The 25904-nt window shown below is 46.9% G+C and overlaps 1 protein-coding gene and 1 pseudogene across 2 annotated transcripts in view; one reads left to right on the top strand and one right to left on the bottom strand.

Moving 5' to 3' along the window:
* TENM4 (teneurin transmembrane protein 4) overlaps positions 1–25904 on the top strand; it is a 2958785-nt gene that overhangs the window by 2679204 nt on the left and 253677 nt on the right. The window lies entirely within an intron of this gene.
* LOC118553867 (thymosin beta-10 pseudogene) lies at positions 15048–15313 on the bottom strand (annotated as a pseudogene).

Here is a 25904-nt window from a genome sequence, read left to right as displayed (position 1 = left end):
CTGTGTTCAACAGAGGCCAATCCACTTCTTTGCAGGGATGCCCAGAAGCCTCCAAGAGAGGGGATGATATACAGCCTCTACTGTCTTTGAAAATCAGACAGGACGTCTTTGGGCTTGATGGTTCTCTTCTACCAGGATCTTAGGCCCTACATTCTCTGTGACCAAAAGCCGAACCATCCTCCAGGGCCTATAACTTTGTGCTCCCCGAAGAGTGGCGTTGTCCTTTTGGTGGTTTGGGGTCATTGCTTCTCTATACGTTTTAGCTGCTCATGTTTTAAGCTATGCACAGAAATAGAAACCCTGGACCAGGAGGGAGGATATTTGTGTGCAAGGCCCAACTCGGTGGCTCACGGGCTATTTGTTTTTGCAAATGACTGTCCCTCTCTAGGTATCAGTTCCCCATGTTACCAGTGATGGAGCAATGTCTAAGGTACTCTGAATGAATGTCATGTGGTGCTGACAGGGATTTGCTAGCCAGTGGCCTTAAGTTTACTTGGAAAAAAAAAATGTGTGTGGTACACACACACACACACACACACACATATGCATGATGGCATTCTTTGTTCATTTCTGGGTAAATAAGCCTTGCAGGTAAAAGAGAAGGCAGGAGATTAAAGTCCTTAATCTCTCCCTTTGCTAAATAACTGAACGAGAGCAATCACTTTGTTGTAAGTTCTGCAGCAAATTGATAGCATTCGTGCATTATTGATGTGCAGGGAAGATGGGGGTACTTTGGCCTAAAAGCTGTCTGCTCAGTTGTGCTCCTCTGTGCTCCTCCCACTCCCCAGGGGACCTAGAGACACTTCTGATTCCTTCCCTGGGACTTGCTCGAGTATGTCACTCGAAAGGTTGGTTATAAATGTGTCCTGTGCCCACAGGGAGAGTCTGGGTTTTTAGTGGTCTGCTGCTCTGGGGTTGGCGGGTCATGAGAGAGCCAGGGAGTCTCACTCCACAGCTGGACCCTGCCTGCTACCTTCCTGGGCCCTGAGACCCCACACTGAGTGGTCTTCTAGGAGCAAAAGGACCTGCTGATACGGGCATGAACCCAGCACTACTGAGTGGACATGAGTGGACTCTGCTGCATAGTGGACCCAATATATGTTTTTAAGGTTTGGATTGATTTTCATGAAAGAAATGTAAGGTTATTTTAATGGGATTATCTTCATTGTTTTTGTCAATTATAAAAATAACAATGCTCTTTAACATTCAGATAATACAGAATGGTAAAAAGCAGAGTTCTCTTGTAATCCCTCCTCCCAGAGATAACTACTTCTAACAGTTTGGTGCACAGCCTTAGAGGTGCTTTCTGTGGAGTGTCAACTTAATAAAAGAATAAATGAATGAGCAAGCAGTACAAACTGCGTAAGGGCCAAAGTGCAGCTAAGAGAGCAAGGACCATGGGGTCCCGGACATGTGACCCTTGGGCAAAGTACCTAACCTCTCAGACCATCAGTTGCTCCATCTGTGAAATGGGGAAAACCTTCCAAGGTTGCTATGGAGTTTAAGAATGGTTCAACGGGACAGACGTCCCTATTTCCCTTCCCTATCGCCACAGCCCCATTCCCTTCCAGCAATGGAAGGCTTTAGAGACCACCTAAATGGATGAATTGCTCTAGCTCCTTCTGAGGCCGGCTTCCCCGAGACTTAATTCAGAATGTACTTTAAATGACAAAGGCAGCCCCTCGGGCTCCTGGAGGGTGAAACTGAAGTGGTTTCCTTTGGTGGGAGCTGACTCAGCGCCCTGCACAGGACGGCCGGCCTCCCCCGGAGCTCGGGCTGCTCTCTCCAGGGGCTCCCCAGAGGCGCACTGCCTACAGCTGTGTCAACCCCAGCACCGGAGCTGCGGTCCCGGGGCCGCGACGCCTCAGAGCCGCCCGGCCAAAATCCCCGTGTAAAGTGCAAGGAGAACGCATGGGGCATTACAGACTGGCTCGCTGTCCCTGCGGGAAAGAAAACAGGGAAAGGAGCTCTTTCTGTCATTAAAGTCCTAATCTGCCCCCAAGGATAACCATCTAGAAAACACTGATATATGTAACGAAAGATTTCACTAAAATATCAACTAGTCAGCTGAAAAGCTAAGGAAGTGGTGAGGATTAAGTAGGTATTTGTCCCTACCCCAGAGAAACTTTGTAGAATAAATAGTAAGTGTTCCGGGAGCCTGGGTGGCTCAGTCAGTTAAGCGACTGCCTTCGGCTCAGGTCATGATCCCAGGGTCCTGGGATCGAGCCCCACATCGGGCTCCCGGCTCTGCGGGGAGCCTGCTTCTCCCTCTCCCACTCCCCCTGCTTGTGTTCCCTCTCTCGCTGTGTCTCTCTCTGTCAAATAAATAAATAAAATCTTGGGCGCCTGGGTGGCTCAGTTGGTTGGGCGTCTGCCTTCGGCTCGGGTCATGATCCTGGAGTCCCGGGATCGAGTTCCGCATCGGGCTCCCTGCTCGGCAGGGAGTCTGCTTCTCCCTCTCCCGCTCCCCCCTCTTGTGCTCTCTCTCTCTCAAATAAATAAATAAAATCTTTTAAAAAAAAATATAAATAAATAAATAAATAAATAAATAAATAAAATCTTTAAAAAAAAAAAATAGTAAGTGTTCCATCAATTGTCATAACCTAAATTCTGCAGTAAAGAGACTTGGAAAAACTTGGAGGGTAATATTTAAGAGGGTCAGGGAATAAATAGCTCAGAGAAAGCTGTCAGTTTCTCAAAGCCTAGGTGAGGTGGAGGTGGGTGGGAGAATATACATGTAATGAGCACCTTCTGCCTGTAAGTCTTTCTTTACATGTATTAACTTCTTTGAGCTTCCATTTATTTATTTCTATTTGTCTGCCAGGAAAATGAGGCCCAGCAAGGGCCAGTGACTTGCCCATAGCTCCACGGCATATTAAAGATTCAAACCCAAGCCTGCTTGACTCTAAAGTCTCCTCCTATCTTCTTCTTCCCACCCTCCCACCCATTTTTTATGTTTTCTTACCAATACCAGGTCCTGTTATTTCTATGTCTCCCCCTTAGTAGGAGTGGAGAAGAGAAGAGGAAGTCCACCAAAGAAAAAAATTTTAAAGATTTTTAAAAGAATTTCCTAAAAAAAGAATTACAAGTTGTTAGATTCCTATTACTTCACAAACCTTTATGAAGTACCCACTGAATTTTGGAATCTCATTGAATCTCATTGAATCTTCATATCTATCCTGTGACATAGCCATTTTTAAGTCTCACTGAGGCAAGAAAGGGCCAGAGAGGTTAAGTGACTTCTCCTACATCACACAGCTTCTAACTGATAGAATCAGATTGGAACTTCAGGTCTGTCTGATACCATAGAGTAGAATCTTTCAGCTGTGTTTTTGTGAGGACTGGGGAAGTTTCAATGCCCTGTAGTCAAATAAGTACAGATGACTTAGACACTAAATTTTGGTGCTGCTTCATGAGAGGCAAGCCCTGGACGCTGGGCCATCCATGGCTGTTTTTCTTTTCTTTTCTTCCCCCCATACCCTGCACCCTGCACTGGGCCCTTCCCACCTCGCCTTACACATTTCTCAAGCTAGTCACACTGGTCAACATCACTGTTGTTTGGCAGTTTCATTGACTTTCTCGGGTCTTAAGCAGCTGGGATTATTTTGTTTTGACTTCCAATCCAGTGGAGGAGTGTTTATTTTTCTTTCTAAATGGGAAACACTGCTATGTATGCCAGCTCCTTCCAAATGTGTTTTCTTAAAACGAAACGAAACAAAACAAAAAAATTCAACTTAATTTAGGACCTATCCAGATTCCCCTGAGGGAGTCTGCCTGGGTCCTATGTAGTCATTTTGTGAAATCAGAAGGCAAAATTGTGCCTGTTTCCTACTGCTGAGAAGTGTCCAGTGAGGTTTTGTCTTCTTTCACGGGGAATTTCATGGAACCTATTTTAGTTGTTCTGTATCAACTGTAGGTACTTGGGTCTGGATGTTTCCCCAGTCCCAGAGGTAAAGGACACTGGGGTGTGTGAGGTTGTCAGGCAATTCTGTTCACCTGTCCTCTCTCTTGCATTAAAATACTCTTGTTGGTAAATAGATTCTTACACCAGCTATGTAGAGAAGTTAAGTTGCCTATCTCCTAGTAGCAAGACAAATTCATAGGTTCCTTTATTCATTCATTCATGATGACATTTGAAATGCCTGTGGATGTTATCCAGACAGATGAGGGGGAAGGGCATTCTAAGCAGAGAGACCCCATAAAATAGGTATTAAACCAATGAGATCAGAATCTCTTAAGTGAACCCCTTGGATTCAGCATGTGTTTCAGAATTCAGAAATTTTCAGATTTAAGAAAGAAAATACAGTTCCTATGATGTATTTTTCTTAACATTCCCAGAGTACTCAGATGGTCCACGGTAATCAAACACATCCATATTTCTGCAGTGAAACATGAATAGTTATACTCATGGGATTTAAAAAAATAAGACTCTGAGCCTCATGTCAGTTCAAGTTTTGCCATGAAAAGAATTTTGATAGAACTTTTGGTCTTAGAGTTTTGGGGATTTCGGAATGGTGGTTAATGGATGGTGGGCCTGAATTGCACCTTTTTTTTAAACGGGGGTATCAGGATTCAAAGTTTAGTAACTTGCCTGTGGTTACAGAGATAACTAGACAGCTTGACACATAGAAGGTGCGCTACAGGTCCAAGTCGCTGGCGGGGAAGCTTTGTAAGAGTTTGCTGTTCATCTGTGACAGCTCCTTAGAAAGGCCAAGCCCCCTCTGCTGCAGATGTGGGAACTCAGGAGTCCAGGTCAGGCCAGCAGGCTGGCTGCCTCCCTGCGGGGGAATTTAGGAGGAAAGAGGCCAGGTGATCAATTTTCCACAATCTAGAACTCAGCAACTCTGAGTTCTTAAGGAACTTCCCTGACAGCCCCTCGGGCGTGTGGACGTTCTTTCTTAACGCCCTGCAGACTTCTGTACACACGCCTCCCTAATGGTCTGAGGACCTGCTTATCCTGGTCTGGTTTCCACAGTCAACTGCAGGTTCCTTGAGGTGGGCCTTGTCCAAGGCTGGATCTTCTCTGCTGAGCACCCGATTGCAGGTGCTACAGGCAAAAGTGGACAAAGTTGATGTTCTCTCTTCCTCCCTCCTGCCAGCCCTCTTCCCCCTCCCACCGCGCCCACAAAAACACCCCCCATGGAACAGTACAGTGAGCCACACGCATAACTGTGGGGACAAGCAGAGATGAAATGATTTGCCCAAGTGCTGCAAAGTGACAGTTCGAAGCATGGCCCCAGACTTCACGCCCTTCCCACCTTACCAGGTACCTCCCTCAACTAAACAAGCCCTTACCTGTGGCTTTCCACCAGGGGTAGGCCATTGTGCCCCCCTAATTGGGGGCAGCGAGGACAGCCACACAGAGGTGACTTCTGTTTTCATACAGTTTACAAAGCCCTTTTTCATACATTACCTCAGGCAAACTCTGGTGACTCTAATTTAATTGCCACATTGGCTTTCTAGGAGGTAAGGCTTCTTCCTGACCTTGCAAAATAAACAGGTCACATTTTGAATTAATGTAACCAAATGTCCTGGGAGAACCAGAGCCCTTTAATTAGTCACTCACGTGACACAATTGTAGACTCTTTGCAGCTCCTTTTCCACTAATTTCCCCAAATTCCATTGCATTAAATGGTACAAAAATAACATTTTTGGCGTACGGCTTGATTAGATCTAGGAATTCCTAGACCACCCCCCGAGGAAGGCACGTTAGCCATGTGTCTGGGCTTTTTCCATCTGGAAACTCAGCCTGGTTTGTGTCCCCACTGAAATGTTAGTGGCCTGCTCCATGAGGCCCTGTGGACACCAGACCGTGTCTTAGAGCATCTCCTGACACTTCAGGGCCCAGACTGTTGAAGAAGCGCCAGGAAGGAGGCCATGGAGAGTCTGCGAGATTAATACAAGTAACACTTGCGAAGCCCTCACATTCCTGGGGGGCGTTCACATCTGTCACCTGGTCAGATCCACAGCATAGGGAGATTGGCCCTATGTGGAGTACTGGGGGCACCATCATACCCGGAGGAAACATGCTCAGGGAGACAAGCAGCTTGGCCCAGAGCTGCCCTTTTGCTGCATGGCTTTGAACCAGGTTTGGATTTGCTCACAGTGGGTCAGTCCAACCTGCGAGGCCCGCCACCATCCATATAAGCTCCATTTTCCAGTTGTAAACCTTACCTGGAGAGGCCTCACCATGGCCCTTCACCACAAAAACCAGGCTAACGTTCCTGGGAGCAGCAGACCTGGCTCCCAAGACCAGCTCTGCGTCTGACCTGCAGCATGACCCTGCAAGAGCCTTGTCTTGTGTCCCTCAGCTTCCCAGGAGGTGGGAGGACCAGATGACATCAGCATTGCCCAAGCCTGTCATAGTCTGTGTTATAGTGGGGTGCCCGCCTGCGCCACTCTTCCTTTCCTGCCCTGCCTCCTTTTACCAACTTTTTTTTTACATAAGTGAATTTATTTATTTATCTTTTAAGATTTTATTTATTTATTTGAGAGAGAGAAGGAGGGAACACAAGCGGGGGGGTGGGAACGGGCAGAGGGAGAGAGAGAAGCAGACTCCCTGCTTAGCAGGGAGCAGGGAGCCTGACAACGCAGGGCTGATCCCAGGACCCCGGGATCATGACCTGAGCCGAAGGCAGATGTTCAACTGACTAAGCTACCCAGGCGCCCCAAATTTATTTATTTTAAAAGAAAATTGTGTATTTCTGTTGCAATTCACTTGCCATACCTAGAAGGAAGCCATAGAAATAAATACAGGGGAAGCGATTGTCCCAGTCTGGTGAAAGAATGCCTGCTTGAGGACATGGAGCAGAGGTTCACTTCTCTTTGTTAAGTAGGGACCTTAGTAAGTGTTAGTGTTAAAAACACACCAGTACTAAAGTGAGGCTTCCTCCTCGACATCATCTAAAAGGTTGAAAGCAGCTATCCTGCATGTGACTCAAAGTGCTTTAATATCCGTTGGCGCTGGATGCCACCAAAATCATGACCGTAGGATGCTCGGCCCCATGGCTTTTCCCAGTATTCTGTTTAGGCTTTCAGTGCGACCCCCTGCAGCCTGCTCACTCTGAGAATAAACCTCTCTGGCTGCTCTCAGAATCTACCCTTCTTGCCTTTCCTAAGTGTGGTCTTCTCTGAGCGATCTGTTCCCACCCTCCCCTCTGAGCCCCCTGCCCCCTGCCTCTGTCATCAGTTCTGAGCTGGGTGCTTTGAGCTCAGCTGGATCCCCCATCACTGGTTAATGGCTCCCAGTCTGGACCAGGAAACCATGTGGCTTCCTTCCTCCCCCCACCTTCCTCTCATTTCTCCCCTCCTCTCTCTCCCTCTGAACTGCCATTATTTATATAAGTGTTTGAGATTAAACATGAAAAAAAATTTCACTTTGCGATAAAAGGCCTAAAAGGACCAAAGCCAGAAGAAAAACAGAAACAGCACAATGTGGAGCTATGGGAGGGAAAGACAGGTTATGGAGGCCTGTAGATCCTTACTGTGCTGTGTGGCCACGGGCAAGTTGCTTAACTTCTCTGGGTCTGTTTCCTCCTCTGTAAAATGGATGTTGGTTTGAATAGTACTTCACAAAATTGCTGTGTATATGAGGAAATATGGTCAAGGCTTCTAGCATGATGATTGCTACATAATAGGTACCCAATGAATGTTAATTTCCTGTTCCCCTTCTGGAACCCAAAAGGTTTTGGCCAGGTATCTCTGGAAGGCAGGCAGATTCCGCCATTCCCACCCAGACTTGGAGGAGGTACAATTAACAGCTCTGTTTGGATGTCCTGAGCTTTAATACTCCTCTCTCCCTCCTGCATGATTTGCAGAGATTTAGGAGAGGGGAGGGAGCCCCCGGCGGCAGCAAAGCAAACATAGCAGGGGTCTTGGAAACAGAGCCCCAGCCTTGCTTGCTGGAGCTCCGCGCATGCTTGCATTCCCCATAGTGCCAGGAACTGAGTGTTGATATCTGGGGCCAGATGAAACGCTGTGATGTCTTTTCCTTCTGGTCAGCTGGCCTTTCCCCCAGAGTTGAAAGGAGAGGAAAATGACTGGTAATTCATTTAGGCTTCACTCCTTCTCTCCTGAACGGATCATATTTCTATAAATAACTCTGGGAAGCTGCTGCACAGAATACCAACAGTAATACATGTATTTGCTCTTCCAGACCTCTCTTTAGCTGCCGAATGCAGGCTCTGGGGGAATAGACAACTGATAGGAAACAAGCTTCCTAGCTGTGCAACCCCATCCAGACTCACTTCTCTCACCCAGCTGCCCATCCGTAAAATGGGGGTAAGAACAGCAATCTGGGTGGGAGTTGTTTCAAAGGCAAGATGGGAAATGTCTTAGACACTGAGATTATAGCGGGTGTTCAGTATTTACTGGGCCCCCCTTGTCATCTTTGGCAAAGAATGGGGTGTGTTTTCAGATGATGAGGAGGTTAGCTGGTCAAAATTTAGGTTTTGATGACTTGTCTGCTATCATCTTGAAGGAGCAAAAACGGAAGTTGCGATGATACTTACCTATTTTCTGTTATCTATTATTACCTATTTTGTGCATCCTGCTCTCCTTAGCCAGAACACTTCCTGCTGTGTCTTTTCTCCCCTGGACCACAGCAGTCGTGTCCTCACTGGCCTCCCTGCCTGCTGTCTCTCCCTTTCCTCCATCCTCGCACTGTCCCGGGGTGATCCCTCCAAAGCCCAGATCCCTGTCATGCCCCCCGACACCGCCCCCGCCACGACCCTCAACTCGTTCCCACTGACTCATTCCCACTGCTGGCAGGCTCAGGGCCTGACTCAGCAGGACAACCACAGCCAAAGCCCTTCTTCCCAGGGGCCCTGCGCTCTCTGTGTTTATGGTTGTGCTCCCACCAGGGGGCCGTGGCCGCAGTAAACTAACACGGCTCTGGAGGGCACAGGGAACATGCCTGATGCCAAATACAGGGCCTGCGGTGAATATCTGGTGTTATGGGGAGCAAAGGCTTCATTAGTTTAGAGTGAGAACAGTGGAAGGGCTTTCTGATTTGGAGCGACCTGGGAAGAAATAAAGCTTAATTACCCTTCAGAACCAATTCAATTTCCCCAAATGATTATTAAAGACTTACTTTGTGCCAGGGTTCATGGAGAAAAGAAAGCAGTCTGCTCACCTGTTTGGTTGTTGGGGAGACAGACACACAGCTGAACAATCCTGCCCTGAAGCAGGCATCCGTTAGGGGAGCAAGGAAGCAAGTGTGCCGGGGTCTGTGGGGCTGCAGAATTTTTAATGCAAGCTGGGAGGCTCAGGTGGAATGCAAACTGGAAGAAGAGCTTAACTCCAAAGGAGCCCAGGAAGTTTCCACGTTCAGGGTCTGCCCAGAAGTGAGCTTTAGTTTTATGATCTGCAGGTCTGCTGCAGCCTGAATTGTGTCCCCACAAAAGCCACCTGTTGAAGCCCTAGCCCCGCCTTGTGACTGTATTGGAGACAGATCCTTTAAGGAAGTGAGTAAGGCCTTCTGAGGTCATGAGGGTGGAGCCCTGATCTGAACAGAAACTGGTATCCTTAAAAAAGGGGAGGGGACACCAGCACTCACTTGCTCCCTGCTGTGGGACACAACAAGAAGGTGGCCATGTGCAAGTCAGGAAAGGAGGCCTCACCAGACACCAAACCCTGTCGGAACCTTGATCTTGGGCTTTCCAGACTCCCGAATGATGACAAATCAATGTGTTTTGTTTAGCCACCCAGGCTATGGTATTTGGTCATGGCAGCCCGAGCAGATGAGGAGAAGGTGTGAGGAGGAGCCTGGATGGTCATGCTTTGCATGTCAGTTATTTGTATGCAGCCAAGTATTCCCAGCCTAATTGTGGGGTTTGGAAGCATTTATTTCCTCATTCATTCATTCATTCATTCAGCAGACTTTTCCAGGGGTGTGCTCTGTGTGGGGTCCTGTGCTAGAGAGTTCTGATCATACATCATCTGTGCCCTCCATGTGTGGCCGGGTGCATGGGGGACAGGTAGAGGGAACATCCGGGTCTGCTGCAGGGGGCAGGAGTGGAAGACAGGCTCTCTTCCTCTCTTCCAGGAAAGAGCTGGTATGACAGGGGCCCATCTCCACTCCACCCCCGCCCCCCTCTCATGGAGCAGTCTCTTTAGAAGCCTCAGTTTCCCCAAAGTTTGAGGTAGAAATGGACTGAGCGGTATGGACTTAGGGCAGGTGTGCTGCTCAGAGCTCATGCAGAGGGGGGAAGGTGGCAGGTACAGCCTCGGGAACTGAGGAGAGCCTGACACACCTTTGGATTGTGTGACAGAAGGGTAAATCCCATTCCTGCACACTTAACAGGGAGCCGGGTCCTGTGCCAAGTGCTCCATATTTCCCACCCATGAATCTGCGTGACGGGGGGCTTGTTCCCTCCATGAATCTGCGTGACTGCGGGGCTTGTTCCCACCCATGAATCTGTGTGACTGCGGGGCTTGTTCCCACCCATGAATCTGCGTGACTGCGGGGCTTGTTCCCACCCATGAATCTGCGTGACGGGGGCTTGTTCCCACCCATGAATCTGCGTGACTGCGGGGTTTGTTCCCACCCATGAATCTGCGTGACGGGGGGCTTGAGAGCAGAAGACTTAAGAGTATGGGTTTGATTTTTGGCCCTGCCACTACTAGCTGAGTCCTTTAGCAAATAACTTGACTTCTAAGTTTCCATTTTACCTCATGTATAGAATAAGGATGATAATAATGCCTACTTCATACGTGTTGTTAGAATTCAGTGTGAAATCATGTATGTGAAGTACACAGCAAAGTGTGTGACTCTTATAAAGTCTTAAATGAACACTATTGTTATTGTTATCTGTATTCTGGTTATTGCATTACCCAACCAAGCCTCAGAAAGGTCTGATAACTTGGCCAAGGTCACGCAGGTAATAAGTGGCATTTTGTATCCCAGGTGTGCCTGGCTCCTTAACGCAACCTCATCTTTCCCCCACAGGCCACCTTCCCTCCGCCAACAGCCATGGTCCCCCTTTCTTGACAGTGTCCAGGAAGCCAAAGATCTCAGAAAGCCTCCCCGGCAGATCAGAGATCTCTCCCTGCCCGCCCCCCGCCCCCCCCCGTCCTGCATTGAAGAGGAGGCTGCATGCACACCGTGGTGGCAGTCCCCAGCCCCAGGCCAGAATCCCCCTGAATGGAAACCGCTGAGTCGCACTCCAATGCTTAGCTCTTTTAAGATGCCCCCGTTGGGCCCCTGTATGGGTGACAAGATGATGCATGAGGTCTGGCTAAGCAGCTTATTTGTCTGAGCTGGTGATGGCCTTTGTCCTGAGTTGGGTTAATGGTAAGGGGCAGTGGCCCTTTAAAGCCTGGACAATGGACAGGCTTCTCAGGTCACCAAATCACTCAGCAAATGGCCTGAGCCCCTCCAAGCACGGGGGGCCTCTGCCCCTCCACTCCCTGCTAACCTCACTCTTCATCTAGTGACGCACTGCTCCCCTTCCTGGCCAGGAGGGACACTTAGATATAAAGGGAAAGAAAGACTCAAAGAGCATTCAATAGACAAAGGACTTCAGAGGAGGGAACCAAGACAGACAGAGGACCAGGGATAATTCCTGACCTCCTGCCTCCAGCCTGCGCTCTCCTGCCCTGCTCTTTCCCCTCCCCCGAGATATGGCACCCACAGTGACCTGTGATAGTGATTTCCCAACGCACCTTCCACTACTGAAACCTAACACTATACATTACAGTTTAGACTTCTCAGGCTGGCAGTCAGGACCCACTAGAGTATGCCCCTTCCCCTCCTGCTTGAACCTCTCCAATACCTCCCCGGACCCCCACTCCAGTGAGGCACACCACTGGCCTTCATGACCTGCTTCAACCAAGGCAGCCCCCTCTTCTCAGCTTCCTACATTTGCCTCTGTGTAAGATCCTATTGAAAGAACACTTCAAGTGTTAACATTTTTCTCGAAGTTGTGAAAACCACTGACTAAAGTCAACCCATTCCTTATATGAAGAGTGGCTGAGCTAGATTTGAAGCCAGGCCTTCTGATTCCAAATCCTGACTTTCTCTCAATGGATGTAGTCACTTATTCTTTCTACAAGATCTCTTGACCGCCTACTGTGTGCCAACCACTGAGGTAGGGCCATGGGTACTGATGTGAATCCTGCCCCTGAGAAGGGGCTGAACGTTTACATCCTGTCACTGAGAGTTCAATGATGCAAATGTGGAAAGTGCCTAGTGGCTTTGGCATCTAGATGGCCATTGGTAACTATGGTAAGACCATTTTCAGGGTGTGGGGGCTAAAACCAAAGGACAGATAGGAGGTGAGAGGGCAGAAATAGTTTGGATAACTGAGTCTAAGAAATTGGGCTTTGCATCACAGATTACTAATTACAACAGGAAAAAGATTCTTTACGGTGGGGAGATCAGGAATCATCCCCTGTGTGACCACTTAGTGGTCAGTAATATGAAGCAAGAACAAGTACATTCCATCACATGTGAGATGTGAACCTGAATCTTATCATGAGAAAACATCAAGAGCCATCCAGTATGTAGGGACAGTCTGTGCAACAGCTGGCCTAGATTTTTCCAAAAGGTCAATGTCATGAAAAAAGGGAATCAGGAGTGATAGGGTGGGTAGAAATTTCCTCTAGATTAAAAGAGACTAAATATAGTAACCACATTTTTTTTCTTTTAATTTATTTAAATTCAATTAACATATAATGTATTATTGGTTTCAGAGGTAGAGGGCAGTGATTCATCAGTCTTATATAATACCTAGTGCTCATTACATCACGTGCCCTCCTTAATGCCCGTCACCCAGTTACCCCTCCCCCCACCCCCCTCCTCTCCAGCAACCCTCAGTTTGTTTCCTAAGATAAAGAGTCTCTTATGGTTTGTCTCCCTCTCTGATTTTGTCTTGTTTTATTTTTTCTTCCCTTCCCCCATGCTCGCTGTTTTGTTTCTTAAATTCCACATGAGTGAGATCATATGATAATTGTCTTTCTCTGATTGACTTATTTCGTTTAGCATAATACCCTCTAGTTCCATCCACATCATTGCAAATGGCAAGATTTCATTTTTTTTGATGGCTGAGTAGTATTTGATTGTATATATACATCACATCTTCTTTATCCATTCATCTCTTGAAGGACATCTGGGCTCTTTCCACAGTTTGGCTACTGTGGACATTGCTGCTATAAACATCACGGTGCACGTACCCCTTCAGATCACTACATTTGTTTCTTTGGGGTAAATACCCAGTAGTGCAATTGCTGGGTCATAGGATAGCTCTATTTTCAACTTTTTGAGGAACCTCCATACTGTTTTCCAGAGTGGCTGCACCAGCTTGCATTCCCACCAACAGTGTAATAGGGTTCCCCTTTCTCTGCATCCTCGCCAACATCTGTCATTTCCTGACTTGTTAATTTTAGCCATTCTGACTGGTGTGAGGTGGTATCTCATTGAGGTTTTGATTTGAATTTCCCTGATGCCGAGTGATGTTGAGCATTTTTTCATATGTCTATTGGCCATTTGTATGTCTTCTTTGGAAAAATGTCCATGTCTTCTAAATATAGCAGCCACATTCAAGCAACATTTGAATCTTGATTGGATCCTAAGTTTCTTTTAAGGCTATAAAGAAGACATTTAGGGAAGAATTGAAGAAATTTTTAAATATGGTATATATATATGTTAGGTGACATTGTAGAATGATTGTTCATTTTCTTAGTTGTGATCATGATAGATATTGTGGTTGGACGGGGGAATGTCCTTATTCTCAGGAGATGCATGCTGATGTAAGGTGTCCTGATGTCTGCAAGTGTCTTTCAAACAGTCAGAAAAAAAAAAATTTTGTATAAAAAGATAATGCAATAAAGCAGTGTGGCATCATATTAACAATTGACAGATTCAGGTGAAGGGTATATAGATGTTTTTAAACTATTCTTTGGACTTTTCTTTAGGCTTGCAAGTGTTCCAAATAAAAGCGGAAGAGACGTTGCTTGGGTTGAAGGGAGATTGGACAAAGCAGCTGAGTTTTTGGAAAGGTTTCGTGGGATGGGCAGGGTGTGGGCGCAATTGTATAGCGCCATCCCACCTCCACCCCCTTTGGGAGCTCCAAATATAGAAACCCTGTGAACCTTTACAGAGAATTGATAGTTTAGCAGTTGTGATAAAACAGGCCCTTCCTGGGCGTGGAGGGGATTTGGTCGAGGCTCTGGAGCCGGTAATGGGAACCACATTGGCAGAAGTGTGCGGAGCCCCACCCCAGAAATAGCCCTTCTGTGCTGAGGCAGGACAACTGGAACGAATTATGTGCATTCATACTCATTAAACTGCCTTGGCACCAGAAGTGATCCCTGTAACCTGAGCTTTACAGCGGTACAGCTATAGTTAAAGTTGGGCCAGCCTTGCCCCGCACCCTCTCTGTCAGAGGTTTATAGCTAAAGCATAAAGCAATTCAGCATGAGCTGAAACATGAAAAACTCCTCCAGATTGTAAAGGCAAACTTTCCTGTTTAAAGCTTTCTAGCGAGGCAGCATTTTAGAATAAAACCTTTTCCATCTCCTGCTTTTCCAGCCTTGGCCAGAATCCCAAAAGCCCCCACCCCATCCCCACCCCACTCCCCATCTCCAACCGAGACCACAATCCAATCAAACACAGAAGCTGCTGCATTCTGTGGTTAGAAGGGTTGTATTGTGGCCGGGAAGTCCTGCCTTCTGAGTCTGAGCCCTAAAGCTGTGTGGCCTTGGGCAAGTTGGTTTCACTCTCTGAGCTTCAGCCTCTTGCTAATTTATAGACGATATTAATCACAGGGTTGCTTAGTCCATACGGGTGTGTGGTCATTGAGCGCGAGGAGACTGGACACACAGTGACACTGTGTAAATATTGTCTTATTGATCACATCTGAGTGTGTCAAATACAGAGAGATCTGTGGAGACTAGTTGTCTCTCTTTTTTTTTTTTTTTGCCATACCACGAGGTATTTTATTTTCATTCAACATACAAATAATTTGCTATAGTATCCCAGGGCAAACCGGAGAATTTGGCAGTCCGATTGGGGGGGGGGTCCCCTCAGAGACCCACAGGCTGGAGTGTCCAGGTTCACAGTGCAGCTTATCGCTCGTGTCCATCTTGCAGGTGGCTCTTCTTCCTCCACATCACGACTGGGGTGTCTCAAAGATGACGGGGGTGGGGAATCCTCTAGGTTCTTAGGAAATTCCACTCTGCTTCTCCTGCTCAATGGTCTCTTTGGTCAGCAGGGTGTTCTTCTCCTGCGTCTCCGTTTCCTTCAGCTTGGCCTTATCGAAGCTGGCGATTTCCCCCATGTCCGGCTCGTCTGCCATGTTCTTAAAGCGATCCGTGGAGTCGCCTGGGGCTCCCATTCGCGTTGCTGCAGCAAGAGACCTGTCTTTTTTGATCATGAAGGAAAGCTTACCCAAAATTCCTACTTTTACCTAAAAGGTAGCTGAAGTGCAGCTCTCATTAGAAGACAAATCACATGGAAAGACATAAGGAAAGAATTTGATTTTGTCCTCTTATTAAGAATTTCTGGTGAAAGCGGGGGTAGGCTTTGAAGTCAGATAGACCCAGGTTAAAAACCAGCCTCTGCCACTTCCTGGCAGTGTGCCCCCAGGCAGGTTAATAATCCCTTTGGAGCCTCGGTCACTTCATCTGTATAGTAGGGCGTAATAATGCCAACAGAGCAGGGTGAGTGAGGAACCAACACACACCTTATGAAAAGCTCTTTGCCCAGCGCCTACCAAATAGTCAGCATTTAATGAACAGAGCTGCGGCCATTATTGAATCTGAGAAGAGAAAGGGTCTTAATATTGAGACCTGTCTCTCAAGTGTTTTTCTTGGGCACCAGACCAATGACAGACCAAGGGCGGCCAGCTGACATCAAAAGCCCTGCCCTGCAGACCTTCCAACAGATGATGAAAATGCACTGTGATTTCTGCCCTTTTGAAGCTCTTGGCCTAGCCCTTCAAGCTACAAGGGGTTTGGTGGGCTTGGAGGACACTGAGGATGGGGAGAAGCTTTAGTTGTTATTTCAAAGTAAGATAGCTCCTTCAACATGGCAGACTGGTTTGTTCAGAGCCCCATACCTGGACGTGTGGTCCGGCAAAGGGGATAACCTTCACGCACCTGTTTCTCCTGGCAAACATGGCTAGCGATGGGTGGGAAAGTGTGGGCCAGAATCAGGTGGCTTGTTTTTTCTGCCTGACTCTAGATTAAGAACCCCAAACTGCTTCATAGGAGGTTCAGCATTTTCATTTGAGTCAGCACAGTGTCATCCAGTTTACCCAGCACAGGACTGCCCCTCCGATCCCAGCTCTGCCCTCACTAGTGCTGGAAAGTCTCTCCACCTGCTTGGCCCTCACTCTTCAGGTCTCTAAAGGGAGACTAAGACCACCTGCTCTGCTGGCCTCTCCAGCTGGTCATGTGGCTTCTATGAGCTAAGACATGGGAGAGTGTCCCCTGCATAAGAGGACAGGAGGCAGCCCCCAGGAGCACGCTCTCTAGCCAGGCAGGCGCATCGTATGCACCGAGCGTGCTACGTGTTTTCCTGCAAAGCTACATGCAAACAGAGGATGTTATTACTAAAATACTTGGTAAATAGAATGTTTAGTAAATAGAAACATTGTGAGTATAGGATAGGAGAGAGAGAGAATACTAATATTTACTTACCAGCTGCTACCCTTAATTTATTCTGGTTTTGGCATCTAGATTCTTGACTGTGTATTTTTGCACATTAAAGTAACACACCTGGATTGTCAAGACTTTCAAACAGGTCATCTACGATAACACTAAAGATCTAGGCATGTTTTCCTACTAGAAAAAAAAGGATTTTCAAATATGCCTTGAAAATCGCCATCCCTCTGGACAGGTGAGAATTTATGATAGGCAATTAAAGGATGTGTATTTGCTGAATGTGTATTTCTCCTGCTAAAGCAGAGGAAGTAATATATAAAAGGGGGAAGATGAGGTTTGAAAGGGGCTGGACTTGCTTCCTGCCCATTGGCAGGTTGGGTTAAACATTTCCAATCTGTGCATTCCTTGGGTGAGCTCTCTGTTGCTCACAGCCACTCCCAACCCCTCCCCCCACACCAGGTTCCCTTCTTTTTCTGTGTCCCTTCTTTCAAGAGTCAATGTCCTTCAAAATGTGCCTCTTCCAGGACTGAAAAAGTGCCTAAAAGTTGGGGAGTGAAATCACCCCCTTCCTCTGGGGATTCCTGTCCCAGCTCAGGGGCTGTCACCTGTGAACTGGGAACGGGTGTGTGTTTGTTGTCTGACAGGTACACACTCGTAAGGGTCTTTAGCTAGGGCCCCTGCTCTGGGGCTGTGGTCAGATGCACATTTCTGGGGTGGGGAGAAAGAATCTATCCCAAAGATCCTCACAGGATCTCGTGCCAGAGAAGTTTCATCAGGTTTCAAAGTCTGGTCAGCGTTCCCACTGCACCTTCAGCCTTGTGGGGGCTCTCTCGGAAAGACGCCCCATCTGGAGGAAGGGCACAGGCTTTGGAGTCAGCCAGAACCAGCCTCGGATCACCGCTTCTCCAGTTTGTAGCCACATAGCATGGAACTCTCCATCTCCCACTCTGAGTCTGAGTTTTGTCCTTCGCAAAATGGGGTAAGAATTCTTACCCCGGGGGTGGAGGGCAGTTGGCAGGACTGAGTTAGGTAGTACTGGTGAAAAGATGAGCGGGGTCCTGGCGCATGGTAAACACGAGAATAAGTCAGTCCTCTCGCCAGGCGTATGTACCGCCCACAGGGCTTGCGCTTGTGAAAAGATAAGGGATCCGAGATGGGGAGGCAGATCAGCCTTTGCCCTAGAGGAAGGCCAGCCAGCTGGTACTCAGGGCTGTCCTCAGTGTGGCTCACACCGTGCTTCTCCATGTTTAAAAAGACCTCATCACCCCGAGTCTCACCACCGCTCAGGGGTGGGAATAACTACTTCTCAGGATTGTCACAGGATCCAGTGAGATCACGTGTGTGAGAGCATCAGGCACATGGTAGATGCTCAGAAAATGTTGGATTTTACAAAAAAGAAATCTTGTTGGGGCACCTGGGTGGCTCAGTCGTTAAATGTCTGCCTTCGGCTCGGGTCACGATCCCAGGGTCCTGGGATCGAGCCCCAAGTTGGGTTCCCTGCTCGGCAGGAAGCCTGCTTCCCCCTCTCCCACTCCCCCTGCTTATGTTCCTGCTCTCGCTATCTCTGTCAAATAAATAAATAAAATCTTTAAAAAAGAAATCTTGTTAAAGACAGGCCAAGAGTGCTGTCTGTGATCCTTCGGAGACAGTCCCCTGCCTGCACCAGGGGCAGCTTCGTGAGGGGACAGCTGCAGGGAGAGCCTGCTCTATATTGTACAACACACTGGGGTGGGCACCGAGGCTCCCCTGTCGGCCCTGCCCCCGCACCTGGCTAGGGTCCTGCCAGGGCTCTGTCTTCCTTCCTCCCAGCCCGAGGCCAGGAGACTTTCAAGTCAAGACCTGACCAGAACAGCCTCTTCCTGTTGGACAGTCCTGGTCCTGTGTGTGCTTGGCGCAGGTCCCTCGGCCTTCCCACGTAGGCCCATCCGCCAGTCCCCGGTGGGTCACTTTCTCTGTTCCTCCAACACACCTGGCCCCTTTCCCAGCCCCGCCCTTTTCTGCAGGAGTACGTTTTCAAGGCACCTGTAAGTGCCTTCACGTCCCTTGGCATGTCCCTCCATTCCAGCATTGTTCCCTTACATGGGTGAGGCAGCTGAGGCTCGGAGAGATCAAGCAGTTCGCCCAGGGTCGGGCAGCTAGTGGGTGACCAGCCCGTAGTGGCCGGCGTGAGAGTTCGTGGTCTCCGCACGCACCGTGGGCAGGGCTCCCAGGAGGAGCTTCACGGTGCCGTTGGTTTGAGGGGACACGCCTGCCCAGGCATTCAGAGTGCAGGATGTTTGTTCACTCGTTCACTTAACAAAGTGAGGCAATTTGTCAGGTTCTTTTGGTAACTCTTAGGCACAGGGGCTCAGGCAGAGACAGCTCTCAGCTTTAGCAGAGAATGGCTTGAGGATGCTACTTCTGGTAGGCCTAGGGCCAGAGGGAGAAGAGAAAGCAGCTGTAGAGATTGGGGTAAGTGCTTGGCTTGTCAGAAACATAATCCCCCCACACCTGTGCCCTGGAAACACAATCCAGGGCTCTGAGATGCACTTTCGTCTGTCACCAGGGTGTCCCCAGGGTGACCTGCCCAACCGTATCAAAGCTGGTGGGGCTCAGGTTACAGGGCCCATTCTCAGGGCCCTTGAGTACCAACAATGGCTGTTTGTCCTTTGGAGCTGCCATCCCGCAGGAGGAATGTTAATGGACCAAGAATGGAGGGGGGGAGGGGGACAGACTGACCAGTTAGAGCCCACGCTCAGGTCAGCCTCTTGAGTGAGCTCATCCGTGCATGTCTGCTAGTCCCTCCAAGAGACTCTTCAACCAGTTCCAGGAAAGAGGGATTCGTCCTCTGCTTTTCCTAGCTCAGACCACCACTCCTAAGGCTGGAGGTTGGGGGAAGGGGTCCTCTGCTTAATCTGGGACTTAGTCTACCCCTTGGCAGAGTTTACAGCTCAACTCAAAAAATATTTAAAAGCAGAAAAACTAAAAATGGCTTGGATGTCCAATAATAGAAAGTTGGTAAAATGACATTATCTCCTGTCCATTTGATGATCTTTTAAATCGCTGTTAAAATCATGTATTCAAATAATATTTAAAGATATGAAAAAAACCTCTTATTGTATATGTTAAGTGGAAAGAGAGTGAGATAGAAAACTGTATATACAGTAAGAACCGAATTTGATAAGTACATGTTTACGTATGTAAAAGAAAAGACTAGAAGGAAATAGACCAGGGCACATTAACGGTGATTATTATTGGGTGCTGTGGCTATAATAGAGTTTTGGTTTTTCCCTTTGAGCTTTTCTTCTGTATACATTTTCTAGCAAAAACATTCTTACTTGAGAGTCAAAAAGAAAATTAATTTCTTAAAAGTTAATTTATTTCACCCCTACTCTGCCTGACACTGTGCTGGGTGCTGGGGATAAGAGATTTAGAAGAACCTAGCCTCTGCTCTCCATGAGCTCATAACCCAGCAGGGCATAAAAATACACCAGCAGAGTCTTTTAATCGTTGTTTTCAACAACAACAACAGCAGAAGCAGCAACTATAATACCGACACGTTTGTTAAGTGTGATGGAATGTTCTAAATGCTTTATGTATGTTTACATTTAAACCTTACAACTCAATGGGTAGGCAGTTACTAACCCATTTTACTGATAGCACAGGATACCATGGGAACAGAGGGAAGAGAGATTAACTCTGTGTTGGGGTAGGGGCGCAGTGAAGGAGGCCGCAGTCAGGAACCTGCATGTATGCTGATCCCTGCAGGAGAAATGTGAGTTCTCCAAGCAGACCGAGCAGGGGAAGGTTTCCCAGGTGCAGAGAACACCGTGAACAAAGACACCAAGGGACAAAAGAGCAAGACATCATTATGAAATGGCTAACACCACACTCCTTCCTCCCCAGCAAGAAGCCAGAAAGGTCCACGGGACCACTTTGTGAAGGGCATAGGAGACCATGCTGGAAGTTTGAGCATAATTCCATTAAGCAGTGGCGAGCCATGGAGGTGTCTTGACATGGCCAGCTCTGCATGGGAGGAAGATCGTTCTGTCTTCTTAAACCCCGTGAAAAGCTCAGCTGTACGTGGAGAGAGAAGTGTTCCTCTGGAGACTGAGTGTTGCAGGAAAATTCATCTCCGTTCCAGCTGACGAGGCAGAGAAGGAGAAAGGAAACGGCAGGAGGCCATGGAAATATATGATTTCCTTTACCCTTATCAGCTTGTAGAAAGTCACTGCAAGCCATGTGGAATCCAGCCCCAGGATGAGAGACGAATGTGCTCAGAAATGTGTTTACCACCTAGCCTGGGGAAAGGTGTTACTGCCGGAAGAGAGACTTGGGAATTCCAAATGGACTTTCGGGTTTCAATTCGATTTCTGTGCTTAATTAGCCCAAAACACTGCTGTTCCTGCCATAAAAACTAGAGAAAGTCTTGTGTGACAATGCTATCAGGACTTGTATTCCAGGCGTGGTTGGAGCTGCATGTATTACGGAAGTCCCCCAGCCCCTCCCCATAGAGCTGACAGTCATAGGAAACAAGGGTGACCCTCTGTGGATCCCTCTGCGATGCCTTTCTGTAGCTAACATGGAGGTTCCCAGATTATGGTCCGTTGTACTTGTCCACAAGGGTTCTGCTTGCACCAAAAAAGACAATCGGAATGATATAGGGAATTTGCAGCAGGATCATCTCTTATTCAGACATTGTCCTTCCTACTGAAATACCCCTTTTTCAATGAAGCGATGATGAGTAGATTGTGCTATTTTTAGTTTTGACTTTCTGAAATGCAAAAGTCTGGGAACCACTAAGCTTATGTCTTACTGATCTATACTTCGTGTCATGCTGTGGGAGAGATGCACAGATGAGTAAGACATGCACTTGACCCTTAAAGACAGATAATCATGTGTAGTAATCCAAGGTATAGGAAATGATGAGTTTCATTGGGAAAAGGCTGGGAGTGATCATGAGGAGATGCTGGGAGGAAGATACATAAGAACTTTTATACTATTTTTACAACTTGTCGATGAGTCTAAAATTATTTCCAAATAAAAAATTTTAAAAAAAGAAGAAGACTGGCACCTAGGGTGAATGGTAAGGGGGCCAGAAGATGGTTGGTAAAAAATAGTAGCCCAGGATTGTCATTTAAAGCTGCATGAGGGTGGATCTTGAATGTCAGGCTAAAGAGTTCACACTTGACTCTACAGCTAGTGTGGAGCCATGGAAGGTTTTCAATGAAGGGTAAAACATGGCCAGATTTCCTACTAGAAAGATCACTTGATAATCAGGGGATGATGGATTGTTGAGAAGTGAGCCTGGGGGTGGTTGAAATAACCCAGAGAGGATGATCTTTAAAAGTATCCCGAAGAGGACTAGCTCTGTAGGATGATAATAGGTGCTACTTGAAAGAGGGGTTCCACAGACTAAAAAAATGGGAAATGTCAAGGTTACAGAGATGTCTTTCTGTGAGAGTCCTCAGAGGCATTAATTTGATTATATGCACTGTGTTTCTCTAAAGAGAGGAGATAATATGGAGGATTTACCAAACCTTTTTGACCATAGGACCCTCTTAGGAACTTCTCGCAGGACTTGTATTCAGGAAAAAACAAAAACAAAAACACTTCAGTCAATACTGGCTAGCATTGGAAATGGAGAGGAGCAGGTATTTATAGTTCAATCCCTCCTAACCTCTAGCCTCTGCAAACTGGAAACCATGGCCTGAACATACGCAGATCCCTTTGTGCTAGGGGAGCCGGTGCCCCCTTAAACCACTCTTCCTTCCCCAGCTGTCTGAGCCTGGGGTCACCACCCTTCCCAATGCACCAGAGGCTCTTCTGTGGGTCCATTAATAGCGGGAGAACAGTAACATCACAACCCAATATTTTAAAATTTCAATAATGAGAAATAATTCAATGTTTTCATTAAGAAGGGAAGTATTTTTGAAGGATTCTTTACATGTCATTTTCTTTTTTTTTTTTTAAAGATTTGATTTATTTATTTGACAGAGAGCGACACAGCGAGAGAGGGAACACAAGCAGGGCGAGTGGGAGAGGGAGAAGCAGGCTTCCCGTGGAGCAGGGAGCCCAATGTGGGGCTCGATCCCAGGACCCTGGGATCATGACCTGAGCCAAAGGCAGACACTTAACGACTGAGCCACCCAGGTGCCCCTACATGTCATTTTCTAATTAAGTTCCTTAACCTCTTTTTTGCATTTGAATGAAAATATATAGTAGTTTTTCATCACTATCCTTCTTCTAAATGAACCCCACCTTGACTTTGACCTGTGTGCTATAATGAGTTAAGGTGGCCTCTCTCCTTCCCCACCCACCTTCTCATTCTATTTTGTGGTTGTCAATAGCACATTGATCATTGCAATGCTCAAGTTTTTGAGCATTTTCACTGTAGTTCATTAAACCCTCTGATCTTATGACATCTACCAGCTTCTGCCAGTTGTTTGACCTTCAGTGGGTTATTTAACCTCTCTGAACATTGCTTTACTATCTTCACTATGGGAAGAGCAATTCCTACCTCCCATAGCTAGTGCAGGAAAGTGCTGGGCACATTAGTATATTTAGGTACTTGGCAAGTATTCTTTCTGATGTTCTCTTTCCAGTGATTAGCATCGTCATACTCTGCACTTACAACTCCTCAAAAACGCTTGTTGAGTGAAGGCAGGTGCATGCACACAGCTGCCACTGGCCTAATAAAGATTAATTAAGGAGCTAATTGCCCCCTTTAAAGCTTTATATATTCTCTCTTTTGCCTTCCTTTCAATAAAAGCACTTAACTTTGTAATAATAATTTGTAATAATAATTACAAAATGACCCTGCTCGGTTGGTATTATTGCTCCCATTTTATAAACTTGGAAAATGGGGCTGAGTGAAGCTATATTAAAGTTCAGATTTTTTTTTAAAGGATTGACTTATTTATTTGAGAGAGAGAGAGCAGGGCCAGAGGGAGAGGGAGAGAAGCAGACTCCCTGCTGAGCGCAGAGCCCCATCACGGGGCTCCACGAGGGGCTCAATCCCACTCCCCTGAGATTGTAACCTGAGCCGAAATCAAGAGTCAGACGTTCAACCAACTGAGCCACACAGGTGCCCCCAGATCTTTCTAATTCCTAAGTCCATGTCCTTTAACATTGTACCAGGAATGATGGGATCCATTCCTTCTTCTGCTCTTACAGTCAAGTCAACAGTTATTGACATGTGCTGGGTGCCAGACACAAGACACAGTCCAGCCCTCTGAGAACCTACCTTCTAGTTGAAGGAGATGAAACGTGTGCATGAAACTTACAAGGCAACCCGGTAACACCTCATTTATCCCTCACTGGGGAATGAGCTGTTACGTTAAGTGAATTTTACAGATGGAATCACAGAACTTTAACTCAAAGGGGCCTTAGAGATCTCATGGTGAAACCCCATTATTTTAAGAAATAATGCTCAAGAAGAAATGCTCAATGATCCTGGGTGACCTCCTGTAGCTGGCTTTGTTGAGTTATTGTAAGACCCAAGACTAGAACCCAGCTCTTCTGACTTCCAGGCTAGGACTTTAAAAATATATTAACAGTTTTCTTAAAACAGAGTATGTATTTCTTGGGAATCTGTGTTAGATGGAGGGCTCCCATCCTAGACTTCCCTGCATGCCTTGGGATCATCTTTACAATCAGCATTATAACACGATACGTGAAAGCAGTAATGCCTTTGAACCTTCAGATGTGTGTTTAGGATAGTTCCTTATTACCGTGGTCCCAGATAGTTGCCTTTACCCAATTCCATCATGTTGTTTTCAACCCTTAGAGGTATTTTTCTGGTTTCTTTGTACACATGCACGCATGAAATTGAACAAATTATGAGAACCCTATGGTTAAACAGACTTATTTGTCCTTTACTTTCCCTGTAAAATGGGCACAGCACAATAACCTATCTCATAGAATTGTCGTACAAGGAGCGAAAGGTGCCTGGAAATTAATAGTGCTTAGCTCCCTTGCTTTTTTTCAAGTATTCAAGAAACTCTTAAAAGTTGCACACTTCTTAACTCGCAAAGTGCACAGCAATAATGAAACAGAACTAAAATAAGTGTTGGCCACAAAACACAATCCCCTCCTGAGTAGTAAATCAAAAGTTCCTCTGCTCCAAAAAACACATATAATATGTCTAGTTTCTTCCTCCCAGGACGATAAAGAAGGCTTTAACACAAAGCATAATTCATATCATCTCCAGATCTAGGGCCATAGCACCTCATGAAAACTATTAACACATCTTCCACCGCCTACTTTATGAACTCATATAAAAGCAGATCAGGTGAGCTCGCTCTAGGTAATGGCCGACTCCCCCAAGCATGTGAAATTTGACCTGTTGTGAAGCGATTGTTTCAAATTCACTCTGGGAAGAGGGAAAGCCTCTGTGTGATATGCATAAGCACTCTTAACAGCACTTCAGCATGGATTCCATTGACTTCAGCATTGAAAGGGACCTTCTAATTCCTCTAGTCTAACCCCTAAAAGATATAGAAACTGAGGCCTGGAGAAGGGCCAAGATTTCCCCAAAGCAGAGTCTGGGACAGATCCCAGTGTCTCATTCTTCTGAGAACCCTCCACTCATCACACAGCAAAACAAGGAGGGACAATAATCAAGGTCTTTCTGTGGATTTTGTTGGTGTCTTTGTATTAGAGCTGTTTCCCCTTTTCTAAATAAGCATGCCAGACTCCAAGTTTCTAAGATCCTTTAGGTTTGTGAGAGATGAATAAATGAATATGTGAATGAACGAAGCCCGGATCAAAGTCCCTGTGTCATGACTATAGCCCTGATTTGCCTTTTTGCAGACTCTCCTTGGCAGCATCTCCTTTGCCCCCTTTCTTGGCCTTTATTTGCACCTGATGAACTTGTCTGAGGAGCCACCCTTTTTACCATACTTAGGGCTGCCCTTTCTGGAAACCATACTGCCCGGAGTGCTTGCCTAAGTGACGGGTATTCTTTAAATTCCCCAGAGTAATTCACACAGACAAAAGTAAAGTCTAATTCTCAGTGGCATCTTTACACTAGGAGACCAGTGAGCCAGTCTTGTCCCCTCTTCCTTTCCCCCAAGATGGTGTTTTGAATTTGTGTCTGCACTTGGTCAACAGGAATAGCCAAATGTAAGGTCCAGAGCCGGGAGCTCTTGGCGAAGCAGAGAAGGGAAAGGGGGAGTTCATATTTATTGAGCTCCTGCCAGGAGCAACATGTCATCTCTTTTCCAGGGGCAAGTATTCTTAGCCTCATTCTACAGAAACTGAGGTCTGGGTGGGCTGAGTGAGACCCTCCGCTCACACGCGGCACTGGGGACTCCGGG

The sequence above is a fragment of the Halichoerus grypus genome, chromosome 11 (assembly GCF_964656455.1).
Source record: "Halichoerus grypus chromosome 11, mHalGry1.hap1.1, whole genome shotgun sequence".
NCBI classification, from domain to species: Eukaryota; Metazoa; Chordata; class Mammalia; order Carnivora; family Phocidae; genus Halichoerus; species Halichoerus grypus.
This window is presented reverse-complemented; position numbering and strand designations above follow the sequence as displayed.